At 42.1% G+C, this 19,114-nt stretch overlaps 2 protein-coding genes and 1 pseudogene across 2 annotated transcripts in view; 1 reads left to right on the top strand and 2 right to left on the bottom strand.

The window, feature by feature from the left end:
- Nucleotides 1-19,114, bottom strand: part of LOC126557136 (double-strand-break repair protein rad21 homolog) — a 435,365-nt gene that overhangs the window by 139,067 nt on the left and 277,184 nt on the right. The gene's annotated exons all lie outside the window — the stretch shown is intronic.
- LOC126557093 (protein Peter pan) overlaps nucleotides 1-19,114 on the bottom strand; it is a 326,012-nt gene that overhangs the window by 14,568 nt on the left and 292,330 nt on the right. The gene's annotated exons all lie outside the window — the stretch shown is intronic.
- The window catches only part of LOC126558385 (uncharacterized), a 125,586-nt pseudogene continuing 122,511 nt past the window's right edge, over nucleotides 16,040-19,114 (top strand).

The following is a 19,114-nucleotide window of genomic DNA, read 5'->3' on the forward strand; positions in this document are numbered from 1 at the left end:
GGAAGGACATGCTCAGGCATGTTGGTCGGTTTGTTGAGATCGGTGGCGTACCTAGAGGTCGGTTTCTGGCAGGCAGCGGCTAACGCTGCCTGGAAGATCACTTTGACTAGCGCAACGTAGATCCGGCTGTTCCGGCTTGTACTCACCATGTGTGCTTGCGTTTCGGCAACGCCACGCCTGCCAGCGATGGGCACAGCGCTGTGGATGTGGATCATTTTGTGGTGCCGTGTGTCGTCAAGGGAAGTGTCACGAGTGGGTGGCTTTTGCTCGGTTTGTCATTTTGCCGTACACAAACATATAACGGTGGGGCACGTCCATAAATACGCTCTCACAGCGTTGGCCTCACGCCATGCAAGCGTACATTTTCGCGTGTGCCATCAGACATCGGTGTGAATCTGGCGCAAGGAATAGGGGAATGGGGTGGTCGATGGTGTGAGCGATACGGGAAGTGGGACGGATTTTAGCACCCAACGTGTGATGGCTGTTGATGATGAGTAAAGTATGAATAATTAAATTAATTAAGTTTTATGCGTGTGGTGGCAGCTTGGAGTGCGCCGGGCAGGGCACGAGCCATCACTTCATGGGAAGATGGCAATAGTTAAAGTGGGAAGCGTATGGATTTGTGTATGATTTATCGTGGTCATGCAAAATGAATAGAAGGAGGCGCTTAAAAGCTACTCTCATTACGTTGCCAGTGCTGCGGTTAATCGTTTCTTGCCAAAGTGTTCTTGTGTGAAAGTGTGAACATAATGCTGAAGGTAATATTGTGAAGCATCAGACGAATGGCGCATTTGTGGATTGGTTTTTATTCTGACTTTACAGTGTAGCTAATTTTAATTTTCCTCACAAAAAAAATAAAAATAATGAGGCACTTTTTAACGGACAATACGGCACTGGACCGTAATAATCAAATGTAAATAGGCACTTTTTAACGGTTCTGTAATTAAAATATTGCAAATACTTGTAGAATGTATGTGTTTTTTCTTCCCTATTATATGGGAGAACGTGCAAACATAGTAGAAATTTCATTGATAAAATCTAATTAAATAAAAATAAATAAAAATAAGTGAAACAAAACTGCGTTCAAGCTGCTATGTTAAGATGCTATATTTATTCAATTCGTTTAGCAGGGGAACTTCACCGTTTACGTCTTTTAAACGTATAAAGCAATCTCGAGCATGCTCGGGATTAGGTAAATAAAAATAAGAAAAAACGTTGTTTTTTTATTCTGATTGAATAAACGCGTTAAATAATATGGAATGGCCGAAGTGCTAAAAAAACTTTGTTAATTTTTTGTAAAATTCATCTCAAGGAATGTTGACAATGCGGATGTAAAATCCCCGTACTGAAATATAAGGTAAACCTAATGGAAATCCATCTAAGTTTAATTACTACCACCCAGAAACCAGCTGAGATATAATATTTGGTACAATTATATAGTTAAATGGCAAACCAATGAGGGCTTATTTTGGGTTCATGTCAGATATTTTCACGTTCACTGCAGCTTCCCATCCATGTAGGCACCCGATCTCCGATAGGTCTCCCTTCACCTGATCCATCCAACGAACTCGCTGTGCTCTCCAACGCCTCGTGCCGAACTGGGGGTCACTGACGAATACCTTCTTGGCGGGGCATGAGTCCGACATCCTCATAACATGCCCCAGCCATCGTATCGCGCCTGTCTTTGCTACCGTCAGGATGCCCGGTTCTCCATATAGCTTGACAAGCTTGTGGTTCATCCTTCTCCTCCACACTCCATGCTCGAACACACCGCCAAAGATTGTCCGGAAGATGCGCGTTTGCATCCTCCGCTCGGATGGTCCAAGACTAGTGGCCAAATAGGACCACCGGACGAATCTCACAGTTCGTGCGGTCTCAAAGTATTCTGGATCTCAGCAGACGGTGAAGGCCGTAGTAGACACGATTCTCCTGCACGATGCGTCTCCGGATTTCGTTGCTGACATCGTTATCCGAAGTTACGACTCAAGTCCCGAGATAGCAAAACTCCTCTACTACCTCGAGGTTGTCGCCGTGGACTAACAGGCTGCTTCCCACTCGGGCTCTATCACGATCAGAGCCACCGGCAAGCAGGTATTTCGTCTTTGTCGCATTGATCATTAATCCAATTCTTACTGTCGTCACGTTTCAGTCGAGTGTACGCCTCACACACATTCGCTGTCGTCTTGACAACGATGTCAATGTCCACCGCCACGCCAAGAAATTGAAGGGACTGGTAGAGAATCGTACCACGGATATCGTTGTCTAGCCCCGCACTTCTTATGACACCTTCCAAGGCTATATTGAACAGTAGACAGGAGGGTCCGTCCCCTTGCCTCACTGGCGCTCTCGGCACTTCTGGAGGATCTGCCGAAGAGTGAAGATTTGGTCGGTGGTGGATTTGCCTCCAACAAACCCCGCATGGTAGCTGCCGACGAAATCTGTAGCAAGGGAGGCAAGTCTGCGGAACAAGATCTGGGACAGGGTCTTATTACTGACTGAAATGGCACGATAGTTTGAGGGTGAATGACACCCAGTTTCCACTTCTCCGGCAATTCTTTCTGTTCTCAGATTCTCGTGATCAGCTTGTGTATTTAGAAGGAAAGCCTTTCCAGCGTTATTTTTACGGTATTCTGTTCTAAATAGTAAAGAAGCAAGATGAATTTTACATCATTGGATTTGAAACAAGCTAGCTAGTAGCAAGCGTAATTAAACTCGTCTGTATATACTAAGGGATAAGAATGCGGCTCGATAAAATTAATTTATTAGATTATTTTATGTACAAAATACAAACTTCAATCTTTAAACTTGGATGCAAACAAAACTATTAAATACAAAATAACATTTGAAGGAATTTTTTTTGAAATTGCAATCGCAATAACAAAGGAAATTCTTTAAAGAATTCTTCTTCTTCTGATTTTTCATCTAATTCTTTTCAAGCAAATAGTGATATCGTACCTCTACATTGATTTTCTAAATTATCATAGTTAAAGGATTATTGCATTTTTTATGGTACTTCATTCCAAATGCCTTCACCTGTTGTATTGTATTGTAACAGAAAAGTCTCAAGTACAACAATCTGAACAATCCCAAATGAAGCGTAAAAAATGTTCATCATTGTTTACAGCTGTTGAAGTATGAAAGTTGTTGTTATTGGGATATTAGCTCTACGATGTTGTACCCCAAAACGAGCGTACGGTACACATTGTTGTGTGTCAATGGTTGAATAATGCGCGTAAAAATACCGAAAGGAAAGTGCAGGAAATATCCTACGCTCAAGCCATCAGACAATAGCGTTTCGAATTCCAAGGCACAAACTAATCCTCTTGAAAAGCTCAAGCTGTTTTCCGCTTTTCCGTGTCTTCTGTTTTGTTTTTCTTCTCCCTTTTACTCAGTTTACTACACCAGCCAAACGGAACCGTTCAGGTAAACCAGCCAGGGCCAACGCAATGGGGGTTTGAATGCTGTAACTAAGTCCAGCGTTGGTGTTTGGTTGAAGCGGTACGGGGCTCGACGGTACGATTGATGCTCATGTTTTGCCTCTCGTAGCGCCACAAAGCCCGGTCTGTCGGTCGGTCGTTCGGTCTCGCTGAGTGCCCCAGGTTCGTGCAGGTTGCCCATTAGAGAGAAAGGCCTGGTTAATCGGGGACGGGCTTACGCATCCGTAAGGAAACAACTTTACTCTAATCTCGAACAATGGACGTTGTGTTTGCACTTTGCCGATGGGATCCGACTAGAGTCAGCATTGGTCTGATCTCGCCGATCAGTGTTGAACGTGTCCTTCCTTTCATCCGAACGCCTGTCGACGAGTGTGTACACATATACGCACATAATCGCCCTTCCGCATGGTACTCAGTACCGATGGTTTTGAATTAATAGAACGCGCTGGGAAAGTAACTTTTGCGTTCGAAAGCCGAGATCGGGGAACACTCCAGTCCGAACACTACCTTAAGCAGCCTTGAGATATTTTTTTTCTTCCAAAAATGTCAATTCGGCTACTATTCCGAGTGCGGAGAAGCCACCGGAGAAGCGTTTATCCCCAAGGATTAGATTATCGTCGTTATTCGTTGTGTTACACGAACGAACAGTAAGTTCAAAGCAAGAGGAGCTGTTTGATAAATTCATCGCTTCCAGATATGTTTTGCACAAAACCGGGATAATAGAAGCTCCAAATTGGACGTTAATCATCACAGCCGGAAGGGAAGCTTGTGTTTGAAAATGTGCGTTCATGTGATGCCATGAGCTTGTGCTTGAATCACCTTGATAAGATCTCCAAGAAAGGCTTTGCCGGATTAGTACGGTAAAAAGCAACCGATTAACGAAGTGATGATAAATCTGTGTTTGCGTGTTGGAAAATACATGGCAACAGTGCATTCGTCCAAGGTTCAATGATTCAAAGAGCTGTGAGTCCTTCATTCTCCATTAATCTCTTTCCTTCTCTTGATTTCCGCTGTAGGGTTGTTCTCTGCACATGAGATGTTTTATTGCAAGACACATGTTTTTGGGTTGTACACAAATGTACGGCAACTACTGTGTTTTGTTTGTTTGCCTTTTTTGGTTGCAAGTACACAACTTCTCTTGAACGTTTGCTTAAGCTTTGAAGTGAAAAACATATATATTTTTTTACTAATTATGTACTTTATCTAACCTAAACAAAGCCTTAAAGATTCAGGTAGATGTGTTATTTGTCAGAAAACCGGAATATAAATGCTGCAAACCTTTGAAACCGCTTATTCGGAATGACACGTTTGGAGAAAAAAGGCGAAACATATTTACCGATAGCTTCGCAAAAATCACAACATTTTACGAAAAGGACACAACAGATAACAAGGAATTCATCGCAACAGTGACGGCTGCCCGGTCTGCCCGGTCATACAACAAAACTTGCAGCTTATGAGAGGATCAGTGCTTTCCGATGCTCATCAGTCTCACGTTTTCGGGGAAAACAATTTCTCTCTTACCTTCTCCAACTTTCGTATTCGGAATTCGTGAAAATGGATGGCTACATCGTGCCGTGTTCGGTTCACATTCGCCACGGTACGATGCTACAAACATCGGCTTACGTGCCCTCGACTGTGCGAATGCAGGATTAGTGTGCGAATTTCCCTCGTGCCATAAGGACGTACGGTTTGCTTCGTGCAGAAAGTCTCCCATACGGTTGGGCCGTGTTGTGCGAGTGGTGTTTTTGCGAATTGGCACTCCGCATTCCACTGTACCCTGGAACACACGACGGACGCCATAGAATATCGTGTTCCGCGATTCCATCGGGCAGGTTTAGATGGGTCGGCCACATTCAGTCAGACACGTTTAGCGATGCCTGTCATTTAAGATGCTCGTGTGTTTGTTCAGCGCGTAGAGTGCCGGTGTTTGAGTTTGTCTGGTGGTGCCGTATGCAAGACCATGCATTCCGCAGTCGACAGCTAGGAGCCGTATGATTGACAGAAGGAAATAAAGTTGAGCAGCCGCAGCATTGAACTGCACGGGGTTGCTGGTAAAGCGTGAAGGAAGTGGTGAAATGCGACTTCATCTTTACATTTCCTTTCCTTGTACGGAGGATCCAGTTCGTGCTTCAAAGGTTTCTGCTTAAACTGGGTTTACAACGTGCCGGTTAGTAGATTACGGATCGTTTTGTTTGTATAATTGTGCTTTAAACTTCAATAAGGTGTGGTGGGATTGGATGTATGTGCAAGAAAGCTAGAGTGTTGTGTAGCAAGCTGTTAAAGTTGTGTTGTATTTGTTAGTGAATTAATTGTAGTAAGTAGTGAATTGTTAGTGAGCAGCAAGTGAACCCTTTCCTATATCCGGCTAAACTGGATTTGATTATTGGAATAGTTGTACACTATTGTACTAAATGTGTTGTGTGCAGCTGTCAAAATATCGAAGTATACAGCGAGCGATCGTACAGTTTGACATCTGTCAGACACGTCGGTTGGTTGAATGTGAGTGCAACTAATCTGTCCAAAAATTACTACACCGGCGTTCAATCCCGTTACCAGTCAACAATGAGCTATACAGCTGTTGCAAAAGAAAAGTATCACACTAAAAAGTAATAATGGTGCGTATAAGTGTAAGCGCGGAGGGCAAACTGTGACAGTGTACTAAGATGAATGTGGTTTAGCCTTTGTGGATGGAAAAGAGAGTGCATTTCAGAAGATCACTCAAAGATCCGATCAGTTTCGATCAGAGAGATACATGCAGAAATAAAGAGTGCCCGGTGCTTAGTTTAGTTTTTCGGTGTTTATCAAACGTGGTGGCCATAGTTTGTAGCTTGAACTAACCAGTTGAACGAACACAACGGTTCCCTGTGCCAATTAAATCACTGACAGCATCCATTTCACCGTCTTGGATCTTACTCTGCGAGCGAAGACGGGGTAACTCCCGTACAAGTGAGTACCCATTTGCTAGTGTTGGTGCATCGATGGTCGTTGCTTACTTGGTCGGAGTGTTGCAGCACTCCGAATGCATGTTGATTTTGGTGTAAAGTATCCTCGAGCATAACTATTGCCCTATTGCCTTAGAGAGTCGCTTGAAGGAAGCGGTATAGTAATTTTGTTTTATTGATTTTCGTACATGAAATGCTGTTGGACTTTTGGATTAGAATTGATAGTTGAAGTGTAGTAGTAGTTCCGAATGTTGCTTGTGCATGATTTTAAGCATTAACGCTTGTATTTCGTAACATGTATTTCGTACTCTCCCAGCTATCCATCTCTTTTTTACTACTGAAGAAAGCTTTTGAAGAAATTGAATCACATCCTCGGTCAATCAATGATCGGTAATAACTGCTTTGAGTTTTATGACTTATTTCGTTGGAAAAACGAAAGCATTAAATGGGGTTTCATAGAGGAACGTATCTAATGGCCAACAGGCTCCGGTCACCGAACACCGTACATATCTGGAAGGGTTTGCCCGTGCAACAATCTCTTAGCATTAAAATTTAAAAGCTCGCGTGAAATATGTCTTTTTTACAGTAAACGCACCATCGATGGAGGGAACTGCCAGAGAACCTTAGCATTGATCAGCAGAATTATTTTAAGTATCCTTTATCGGAAATCCATAGAACGGCCTGGCTGTATTGCTAACAAATGCGATGTTCAAGGATAAGAAAGAGTAGACAAAGCAACAAACATTCTCTGCTTTGATCATTTGCTTGCCGTTTTTGAGCTGCCAACGAAAAGCCGTCCGTAAAAGGATAAGAATTATGTTTGTATAATGTTTTTTGGATAGGATTTAATTCAAACTGAACTCGTTGAGTTGTATACAACAAGATTCAATTATTGTTTCTGATTTGCTGCAGTTGATGATGTGCAAATGCAATTTGTTAATTGGGTGATTTTAATGTGTGTTAAAGATTTATCAAATAGACAGTTTAGCTTAAATAAATAATTTATTACAAAGTATGACGGCACGTCGCCGTATTGTCGTTAAGTTTTTTTTAAATTTTATTATTTTCCGCATAAGACGGGACGAAAACTCGTCTCCGAGCCGTAACATTTAAACTAAATAAAACAAATAGAATAATTTATCGACACGATTCGATTTATCAAACACTTGCTTTAAACTATTATAATCGCTTTGAAAGTTGTACAAAATGTATTGTACAGTATGTTGGTAGAATGAACTGGTAAGTGTTTACTTTGAAGAGCCGCAACATCCGGTCGAATGATAAGTCCTTTCTTGATAACGGAAAAGGACCAACCATTAAACCATTGCTGAGCACGTACGTCGGGTCGTCGGCCGTATCCTTTTTTTCCCCTTTTGCTACGATACAAGCTGCATCATGGTTCCTAATTTTGTACCGTCACTTTTGGTCTGTTCGATAATTTATCCGATCACCTGAACCCTAGCCCAAAAAACGTTCTTTATCGGTTCATCATTTTGTGTCAGCTTGTAAACATTCTTCATCTGGTCTGGTGCCGTGCTGTACCAACAGCTTCGGATGCAACGGGAGTGCTTAACACCGCACGAGTTGTATGTGGCAGGGATTTCTTGTGAACAATCATGTAACCGTTTGCTGGAAACATGTTCTGGGCACACAGCAATGGCTGGTGAGAAAGTTCAACGTTATATATCTGTTAGTCCAAACAATGTTTATCCATGAGTGTCGTCGAGTCACACCATATCTATGTGTGTTTGTGTGTGTGTGTTTGTTCTTTTTTTTAAGCGACTACGGCAAACATTGCCATTTGTTACTGTTACAGCTGGTGAACAAAGGACGACGGTAGTGGAAACAATAGCCGTTAGCAAAACCCATAATAGCCCATTGCAGGTTCGTGAAGATATGTATGCTGTTTGTGTTGTTAGTGTATCTAACAAAACGTTCGTAAATGTGGTCAAATGGCTGGAAGAGTGCCACCTTAGGATGCAACTTTGCGATGCACACCAAAAACGTATGCAGGGGGATTTTTTTTATTGAATACACATTTGACACTCGAAGAATCAATCCGCAGACCGATTCGATTTGGATTAGATCTTAAATATCGAGATCGATCCGATACGGAGTCTATCGGAATACTCGATCATTTGATTGGGATTCGTTTGGAACTCGATCCGATTCGGATTCCATTGATTGTCTAGCTTTGCACTGGTACTATTTGAAAGTCGATTTTCGCTACACTAATTCTGGACTGCTTTACTAAAAACTAATGAACGTGGTTGATTAAAAATATACATTTTCAAATGGTTTTCAGTGTACATAGCAGATTCTAAAAAATACTTATTTAAAAAAAAATTTACTTACCTTAGTGGTTGCTTATGAATCCATCGTGTACAACAAGAACAAGTTTTACGAGTGCTCTAGAATTGGTCGAACGACTGCGCTTGCAGACGTATCTTTTAAAGTAAAAATAATTATTAAATATTATCTTCCTCTTCTTGGCCTGCTCAGTATTGAGCACGTCGTGTCGACATGGCCAGGTCACCAATCAGTTTCCCGGGCTGTAGTCCTCCATCCACGGCTTCATCCGATCTCCGACAGGTTAGAATCCACTTGGTCCAGCCAACGAACTCACTGTGCTCCTCTATGCCAACGTATCCTTCCGGCTTTGACTACCGTCAGGACATCAGCACCGCCAAACAGCTCAGCTAGCTCGTGGTTCATTCTCCTTCGCTACACGCCCTGCTCGCACACACCACCAAAGATAATCCTTAGCACCTGCCGTTCGAAAATAGCGAGTGCATTGGGGTCATCCGTCAGCATAGCCCAAGACTCGTACCCGTAGAGGACTACCGGACGGTTCAGAGTGCGGTAAATCGTGCATTTCGTGTGAGTCTTCTGGATCGTAGGAGTTTGTGGAGTCCGTAGTAGGCACGATTCCCCTGAACAATGAGCCTCCGGATTTCGCTGCTTACGTTGTTGTCCGAAGTTACGATCGTACCAAGGAAGCAGAACTCATCTACCACCTCGAGATCGTCACCGTCAATTTACACTCTGCTTCCGAGTCGGGCTCTATCACGGTCAGAGCCTCCTGCAAGCAGGTATTTCGTCTTCGTCGCATTGACGCTCAATCCAATTCTATTGGCCTTGCGTTTCAGTCGGGTGTATGCCTCGCACACCGCCGCAGTTGTCCGTCCGATGATGTCGATGTCATCCGCGAAGCCAAGGAATTGGAGAGATCGTGCCCCGGATGTCGAAGCCCGCATGACACCCTCCAGAGTGATGTTGAACGGCAAACAGGAGAGTCCGTGACCTTGCCTCAGACCCCGGTGAGATTCGAACGGTTCCGAGAGCATGTTCGAAACTCTCACCTTGCACTGCACCCCGTCCATAGTGGCGTTTAGCAGCCGGACCAGCTTCCCAGGGAATCCGTACATGGTGCTTCATAGTTCGGTCCGATCTATGGTATCATAGGCCGCCTTGAAGTCAATGAACAGGTGGTGCGTAGGGATCTGGTGCTCCCGGCATTTTTGGAGGATCTGTCGTAGAGTAAAGATTTGGTCGATTGTCGATTTGCCTCCAACAAGTGGCGCTCTTTTTGTACACCGGGTGTATGACACCCAGTTTTCATTCGTCTGGTAGGTCTTCCTGATCCCAAATCTTAACAATCAGCCGATGCATGATGGCGGAAGACCTCTCCGGACCCATCTTGAACAGTTCGGCCACCAACCCGTCGTTGCCGGCTGATTTGTTTTTGTAAATATTATATATAATACAAATTGGCACTAATTCTAGTTTAAAAGTGTTCCAGATCAATTGGAAATGATTCGAAATTTGTCAATAAGTGAGAACTAGACGTTGAAGATCGATAGTTCTTATTTCTTTTATTTTATATCCTCGATGGATATCAGACCAGCAACAATAGAAGTAGAACTCCATACAATACTGAATGTTGTTATGAATACCGCATAGTGCGGAGAACGACACGAGCGAGCTGTTTGTTGAACATGGTGTAAAGTAGATCGATTAATTTAAATTTAAATAACACTTGTTAATGTTTCACGCCATTTTAATGGTTAATAACGCTTGTTGATTAGTGACACTTGGTGACACAGGAAGGAATATATGTTTGTGTGTTTTACATATAAATAGTTTTATGTTATTGCAAGTATCCTAGTGTGGTGTAAGTGAACCTGTAAACATGATGCATTCGTGTCATGTTTCTAAGTGCTTGAAAGAGGTTGATAATTTTCATTAGCGGAAAACAATTAGCTCTCTCCTCATAATACTGTCGGAGGCTATTTTTTAAGTTTGTACTTGAGCGTGTAATCAACATGTCGGTTTCAAAAAGTACATTTATGATGTGCATTCTAAAACTGTGAAAATGCCACACACCGTACCTAGCAGCCGTTGTTATGTTTGAATTGAGTTTGTGTAACATTTTGCTCGTAGCACCATAGCATGTCCATCTAGCTTACCAGAACAGTACCAGAAATGGACATGATGTTTATTGATGTGTTGCAGCTCGCATAACCGGTTGTTTTTCGCTATGTCCTCGAAATTTTTCGTACGCCCCCTACCAACTCAGTCATAGGTAGATGTTCACATTTGTCCGGAAAAAAATGAACATCCCTTCCTGGTTCTTTTTTGAACGATGGATGTTCCATCAAATTTCATCGCTTGCTCGCTTGCCATCCTTTTTCTAAATTGATTTTCACTTCAAACCGTTTGATTTATTTGACAGCTGCTGTTTTTTTTTTTTGCCGTCGAGTCTTCTCTCCAATGGCCGTGGGGCGTGTGGTCACTGTCGTCTACCAGGCTGCCAATGTATGCTCTTTTGCTGTTATTTTATGTTGGTGCCATGCGCTTCGTTGGTTCGTGTCTCTTTCGCGTCGAACGAGCCTTGAGGGTAATCAATCAACCATCCGTAGGATCACCGGAGAACCAGGTTTTTTTTCTGGTTGCTGTTGCTGCGTGTGGGTCATTTTCTTCTCGTTTGCCATTGAAATGAAGGTGTCTAGGCGACAAATGGACAGGGAGTTATGCGTTTATTTTGGGGCTTTCGGCTATATTTTGACGAATGGAGAGACTGCGGTTGTGTTATGCCGTTCCAATCGCTTTCGGACAGGCACGATAACAAAAACAGCCGTATGACAACTAGGGTACTTGCTTTTTTTTTTGCCCATCGACAAACACGTACCATGGGCTGGTGGGAAAAAATGGATTCTGTTTGTTATGCAATCCAATACGCTGTACGGCGTTGTAGATCATCGGGCCAAAACCACCATTAAGTTGAGCAGGTGCTTATGTTTTATACAAAGAAGTTGTTTCGTGAGAAAAAAACTTATTCCTGTCTGTAGTTTCTCGCAACATTTTATTTTAATAGTACCGTGTTGAGTCGTACTGTTTTAATGTTAAATTAAACAAGTAGGAAGTTGATTATTAGGTTTTAAAAATATTAAAAAATGGTATGAAAAGGTTTTCTCATTAGCATCCTGCGAGCTTACCTTTTTTTTCTTATGGTTGGAGCACTAATACTCGATGTTGTCTTATGTCTTTGCTTTTTTCAGTTTTTTTTAAAATCAGCCTATGTTTTAATTTATAAATATTGAACCAAGCTAATTGTTTTCGTGTAGTGTTTACAATTTAGATTTATTAAAACAAACAGGACATTAATATTTAATGAAACAAGATAGAATTATTATTGCCTTAACGATTAGTTTTTCGTTTTCATCTGATCAATGTATAACAAAATAGTGTTAATTGTGTTTGATTTGTCCAAAACTTGCGTTATTTATGGGTAAGAATAAGTAACTGAATTTATTCTTTTGATTTTATTTTGTTTTTGTTCAACCCTTGAAGTACCATCAGAGATTAATTCTAATATTAATAGCATGATTACCTTAAAAAATTGCACATATTCATAGATCTTATGTACATAAAGCACCATAGTTTAGTTGTTGTTCTTTGTTTGTTCCTTTTCCTGCTCAAAAATGGACTTGACAAACCGAGATGGTCAGCTCGTTTTCTCGGTTTCTCGGAAATTGGGTCAAAAACCTGTGTTCCTCCCATCCGATCTCCGGCAGGGTTCGAAAAATTCTGACAAGTCTTGATCCAACCAACGATCCTACTGCATTCCTGTTCATCACGTGTCCAAAGGATCGCTGATGAGAACCTTCCCGGTAGGGCATGAATCTGACATCTTCATCACGTGCCCGAAGCACTGGGGCACTTACTTCCGATTTACATTTAGTCCGGTGGTTCTGTTCTGCTAGCTCGTGGCTCATTTTAGTTTTCGCACAAAACATAACAGCTCGAATGTGGTTAGTGCCATTGCGTTTTAGCGTTGCTGCTACAAAACGATAGCACTTTGAACGATTTTAACTACAAGCGCGATGCAACACATAAAGAAATCACTTTGAAATAAAACTTAGTACTCGAAGTGAACACTTTTCTAACGCCACGAGCCTATTGGAGAGTTTTTAATCTTTTTATTCTTCCTGTTTGTAGACTCGCGAGTGCTTACTCTGCCATTTCTTGCTTTCTTTGACTTAATTTTACCAGCAGTTGGATGCTTAGTCCTGCATACTGGAAGACGGTTTGAATTGGATTCGATTATCAGTCTTATTTTATAAAGACCGGTGTTGATACCTCCTGGTGATGGTGTGTTTTTCTGATACAAGGCAATATACGGTACACGCAACTATTTGTTTTACAGTGCCATTGTCCAGCATATTTTAAAAAACCTAGGCGTATGTGTACCAGTAGCTTACATAGAAGAAAGCATTCGGAGATGTAAATTCTACATTTGTTTCACTAAGATGTATCTGGTATCGATTCCTTTGTTCACTCTCATGTATCTTCTTCTTCTTGGCCTGCTCAGGATTGGGTACGTCGTGTCGACATGGCCAGGTCTCCAACCAGTTTCCAGGAAACTCGGTCTAAGGCTGCATCCGATCTCCGACAGGTTACTCCACTTGATCCAGCCAACGAGCTCGCTGTGCTACTCTACGCCTCGTGCCGAACGGGTCGATGACGAGCACCTTCTTGGTGGGGCATGTGTTCGGCATCCTCATCACGTGCCCCAGCCAACGTATCCTTCCGGCTTTGACTACCGTCAAGATATCAGCACCGCCAAACTAGCTCGTGGTTCATTCTCCTTCGCCCTGCTTGCACACACCCCCAAAGATAGTCCTTAACACCCGCCGTTCGAAAATGGTGAGTGCATTGGCGTCCTCCGTCAGCAAAGTCCAAGACTCGTACCCGTAGAGGACTACCGGACGTATAAAGGTGCGGTAAGTCGTGCATTTCGTGTGTTGTTGGAGTCTTCTGGATTACAGGAGTTTGTGGAGTCCGTAGTAGGCACGATTCCCCTGAACAATGAGCCTCCAGATTTCGCTGCTTACGTTGTTGTCCGAAGCTACGATCGTACCAAGGTAGCAGACCTCCTCTACCACCTCGAGATCGTCGCCGTCAACTGATACTCTGCTTCCGAGTCGGGCTCTATCACGGTCAGAGCCTCCGGCAAGCAGGTATTTCGTCTTCGTTGCATTGATGCTCAATCCAATTCTGTTGGCCTCGCGTTTCAATCGGCTGTACACTTCGCTCCGCTGTTGTCCGTCCGATGATGTCGATGTCATCCGTGAAGCCAAGGAATTGGAGAGATCGGGTGAAAATCGTGGATGTCGAAGCTCGCGCTTCTCATGACACCCTCCAGAGCGATGTTGAACGGTAAACAGGAGAGTCCGTCCCCTTGCCTCAGACCTTGGTGAGGTCTCACATTGCACTGTACCCCGTCCATAGTGGCGTTTAGCAGCCGTACCAGCTTCCCAGGGAATCCGGTATGGTATCGTAGGCCGCCTTGAATCTGTAGCAAGGGGCTCCAGCCTGCAGACTCTCATGCATCAGGTTTAACAATTTTTTTTTAATGTACGAACCAGTCAAATAATGATGGGTTTGTCTGGATTGCAGTCACTGTTTCGGTCCGGTTTCAGTATGTGTGATTCCAGTTTCGACTTTGAAGACATGGAATCGATGGTTCCATCTGAAATCGTCTGGAATCGTCTGGAGTCGTGTGGAATCGTCTGTAATCGTCGGAACCGTCAGAACCGTTGGAAGTGGCGAGAATGTTCGAAATCGTAGTCGGCTAGTATGAGTATGCATTTTTTTCTTTTTGACTTTACGAATTTTCTTTCGTTTTCTCCACCTTTAACTCTGTACATATTCGATAAACAAGAAAATTGCTGTCCATATGTTTCTGTAGGTTTATTGTTTTAATAACATGTGACGATCCAATTACAAAGGATATTTTAATAGGCGAAATGCGTTAACATAACAAATGTTATCCGAAATGTTTTTTTTGTGTGAATTTTTTTTAGAAATCATTTAGAAACGTCTACTGATACTGTGCAGACAACGCTCACCCATACACTTATGCTGGAACTAGGCACATACTTATACTGGCCGACCAAAATTCCAAGCATTCTCTCCGGTTCCGACAGTTGCGGCCAGGGATTAGGTAGGGACCTTTCAAATGGTTACTTGCATGAACTGGTTCCGATTGTTTGTGAAATCTTCGGTAATCAGTTCCATTTTTATGCCAATTTTTCTCATCTCTACTGTCAAACTTGCCTGGCTTATGAAATTTACAGATATGATGAGGGTACTTAGAAAATTTGGAAATCCAGGATAGCCATGATTATTTGATTATTTAATTGATTTAATTTATAATTTATCAATTATTACAGATTAACCGGGTTAAACCACAACAACTGCCTTCCCTCCGTTTGTAAGACTTATTTTCCAGGACAAGATTATATTAGCTAAGGAAGCCAAAAACTTAAGCCCAAATCTTTTGGAGATTTTAACTGAAAAAGATGGCCTAGAATCAGTTAAAGTAAAGCACATTTTCCATGAAACGAATGTCGGAATAAAAGAGGACTATACTTTCCTATTGCTACGCTAGGGCATTCAAAGAGTGGCGCGGTATATAATTTCACCAAATGCATTCCGGAAAATGTAAAGACGTTATGTCATCGTGTCTGTCGTTAGCGTCTTGGAACTCACAATACGCGCAGTTGAAGGTACCCACATAAACAACGTCGCTGCAAACATGCCGGGTATTTTGCCTGGGCTTAACATTAGCGAGGTTAACCTTGCAGGCACGGTACGAACACACAGTATTAAACTTGAACATCGGGAGTAAAGCCAAATTCGGAATAGCACCGAAAGCCGAACCGACTCCCTCCCCGAATGCGAGATTTATGGCCTGTGATACTAAATTATGCATAATTTTTATGTTCTGCTCGTTGTTTACCATTTCTTCGTTTTGAATCTTTTGCCATTTCCACACCCACCGACGCTGAATTGACCGGTTTGCGGTGCTTCAGGCGGGTTGGCTAGAATGCTGTAGGAGGCTGCAGCTCTAGCCTGTATTCCGGATGTCTTTTGCGGCCGGCTGAAGCTTTGGCTGCGTCTCATAAAATATTTATGCCTAATTGAGTGAACGTATGTAGTGGGTGGATGTATGTGTTGTGCTTGAGATTTGAATGCTGAGCATGGTTGTTTATCGTTGCAAAGGTTCTTGTCTGCCTGTCTGTCTAGATTGAAGCAAACCACGGTGCAGGAGCGCACCGGGAGAAAAGTTTTCCTTGCGAAAGTTATTAAATAATGCTTTATGCTGTTTCGTTTTCGTCGCATTTATCTACTTCATTTTATTCATCATACATGTACATAAAATTATTCATTATTTGTACCGCTTGCTCAAATTACTACCGATGCCGCCTGGTTTAGGTGTGTGTGTTTTGTACGACATTATGTGTTTATAACTTTATCTCATTCTCCCTTTCGTTGCAGGAGGCAGAGTGATGGCCGATAAAGATAAATATGTCTACGTAAATACAATAATTGTTCTGCTCACTGCTCACATCTATGGTAGGTATCGGTTAACAGTAAACCATACTATATAAAGATTAATTAATTGTTGCTGGCGAGAGGCAAATGGATGTCAATTGTTTCCAGAATGTTATAACGATCCTAAGATCAGAAAATTTGATTGAATCGAAAAATATATTTAAAAAATCGAGCACAATTTGATGTGATTTGCAGGTACTACGTGAAAACATAAAAAATGTAAAACGAAAAACACACAGCATCTATCGGGGAATAACTAAATTCATGTGTAAAAAGCGTGCATGTAACTGGGGAACGTGAGGATACAAAAATCGGATGAACTTTCGTTTGAATTTAATGCATGTTTTTATTTTTTTAGAATGCTTACGCACTTTCCACGATGCTGACCATAATAACACTTTTGAGACCGTGGCCGTTTGTTGGGAGAGAAATAAACTTTTGTTTTATGGGATGATTGTTGATTGAGGTATTTTAACCAGCATATGATACCATGGTTAGCAGCATCAGCAGCAACAGTTACAATATGCGCGGTTTTTTGAATTGGGTTTTGATGTGTAAAAATATGGAGCTTTTTAGGTATTGAATTTTACTGCACCGTCAATGATGTTTATTCTCGTAAGTGATAGGCTGCAAGCGTTCAGTTTTACAGCGTGCATAAAAAATGAAATATTAAACGTGACTTTATTGTTACACATTGATTGAACGTTTGTAGGATTGGGCGTAACGTTTGCGAGGAACAATTCTACCTACAACTGTCGACAAGATATGACTGTACATGTTTTTATCGTTTTGGAACGGCTTCTCATCGACCTCACAAACGTCACCTTATCTTAAAGAACCTTGGAATACCAAGAACAATTTTTGTCAGATTGGTTCTTTACAGTGAAATGTAGTTAATTTCCCTTCACGGTTATATTGTAAATGTTAGCAAAATTTCTCAAGGATTTTGTAAATTTTGTTTATCAATTGTAAACATTTTCCTGTGTGTTTCAATGGACCGTATATATCTAAGATTTTTTTTATAGTACAATATATCAATGGTATCCGTTACCCGTACCCGTTTAACAATAATTCTCCTCATTGCCTTGTGTTTCGTCTCGTATGGCATAGCCGGTACATTTCTTGGTATAGTTTGATTATATAAACATAGTGGGAAAAATAACACAAAAACCCACAATCAATGGAACATTTTAAACATATCCTACGAACTAGTAATCCTAAAGCTAAAATGTCTAACCTAAAAGAACTAAAGCAAACATTAGTATGATAGATGGCTATCACCAAACAATAGAAAAGGAAAAAAAAACTAATTTCTAACTAAAGCGTTGGTTACAGGGCGTCTGTTGCTGTTGCATTTGTTTTTATAATTGAATTCAAGTCTTTATGTAATTTGTTATTTATTTTTATTCATTTATTTTGAGTTGATATTTTGTCTGCCTCATCGGCTACACAAAAATTGTCTTAATAACTAAGGATGGTGTGGAGGACAATAGGGGGATTGAAAAAATTGTACACGACACTAACAATGATGCAAGGAAGAGGACGAGACGCGTAGACGAGAACGAAAATGGGACACAGAGACATTGTAGTCGAACAGGTGGTATGCGTCGTTGAAGGCCGTTAGCACTCTTAAAAAAGGTTCGTTTGAACCGTATCACGTATGGCGGGAAGAGATGTGTAAGGGAGGTCTATCGTGTAGCCGGCGGGATAGGGCATAAAGGGGGATGGCTGACAGAAGAGAAGGAAAATCCAGATCATTGGAGAGGAGACTTTCGATAAAGCATGATCGGAGGTGGGAGTTTCGGGTTTCTATAGAGTCCAGCCAGAGAAGCCGACAGCGAACAGGATAGGATGGAGGGGTTGGTTGGTAACCTGCAAGGAAGCGACGAACAGCTACTCGGGTGAATTTTCGCTGCACCTTCTCCAGCCTGGCCATTGCTGTCGAGCCTGGGGGAGACCAGACAACGGCAGCGTAGCCCAAGGTAGATCGGACCCAGCAACAAAACAAAACCTTCAGGCATAAGGGGTCTCTAAGTTCTGAGGACAGTCTAACAATCAGTCCCAGAGCTTTGTTGGACTTGGCCACAACATGATCAACATGTACGTTAAAAGAGAGAGAATCGTCCAGCCAATCCGTCCAAGGAGACACCAATCAGCAGAAGAACTCACAGGAAGGAAATTTTTTAGGTCGTCCGCATAAAGCAGATGACCATCAGGGGGGAGGGTATACACACAATCGTTAACAAATAACAAAAATAGGAGTGGGCTAAGGACACTCCCTTTGAGGAACCCCAGAAGGACCTTCAAAGGAGTCGGAAAAACAGGACAACACTTTATACGATCTGCCATGAAGATATGAGCCAAACCAAGACAGCGACTGACCCCTGACACCAAGCTTTGCAAGTTTGGATATCAGAAGGTCAAGCGGTATGCTATCGAAGGCTGCTCTAAAATCCGTGTATATGACATCGGTTTGACAACCGGACACCATATTCACAAATGCAGCGGAAACAAGACACATAACGTTGGATGAAGAAGTACGTTCAGGAATGAAGCCATGTTGATGAGGCGATAGGTAGGGGTCAATAACAGAAAGAATGGAGGAGTGAACTATAGATTCCAATACCTTAGATGGGGAATAGAGCAAGGAATTTACCACGATAATTGGAGCATACTGAACGGCCACTGTTTTAGTGGGGCGTTAGTAATATTGTGGATTGTGGAAGTTCTGGACCTTACGGGTACATTAAGAATCATTTGAAGTGCTTTGTTCTGTAGAACTTGAAATCTTTTTAAATGAATTTTTGCTATTTTGCTCCATCACGGGCAAGT

The sequence above is a fragment of the Anopheles maculipalpis genome, chromosome 2RL (assembly GCF_943734695.1).
Source record: "Anopheles maculipalpis chromosome 2RL, idAnoMacuDA_375_x, whole genome shotgun sequence".
In the NCBI taxonomy this organism is placed as follows: Eukaryota; Metazoa; Arthropoda; class Insecta; order Diptera; family Culicidae; genus Anopheles; species Anopheles maculipalpis.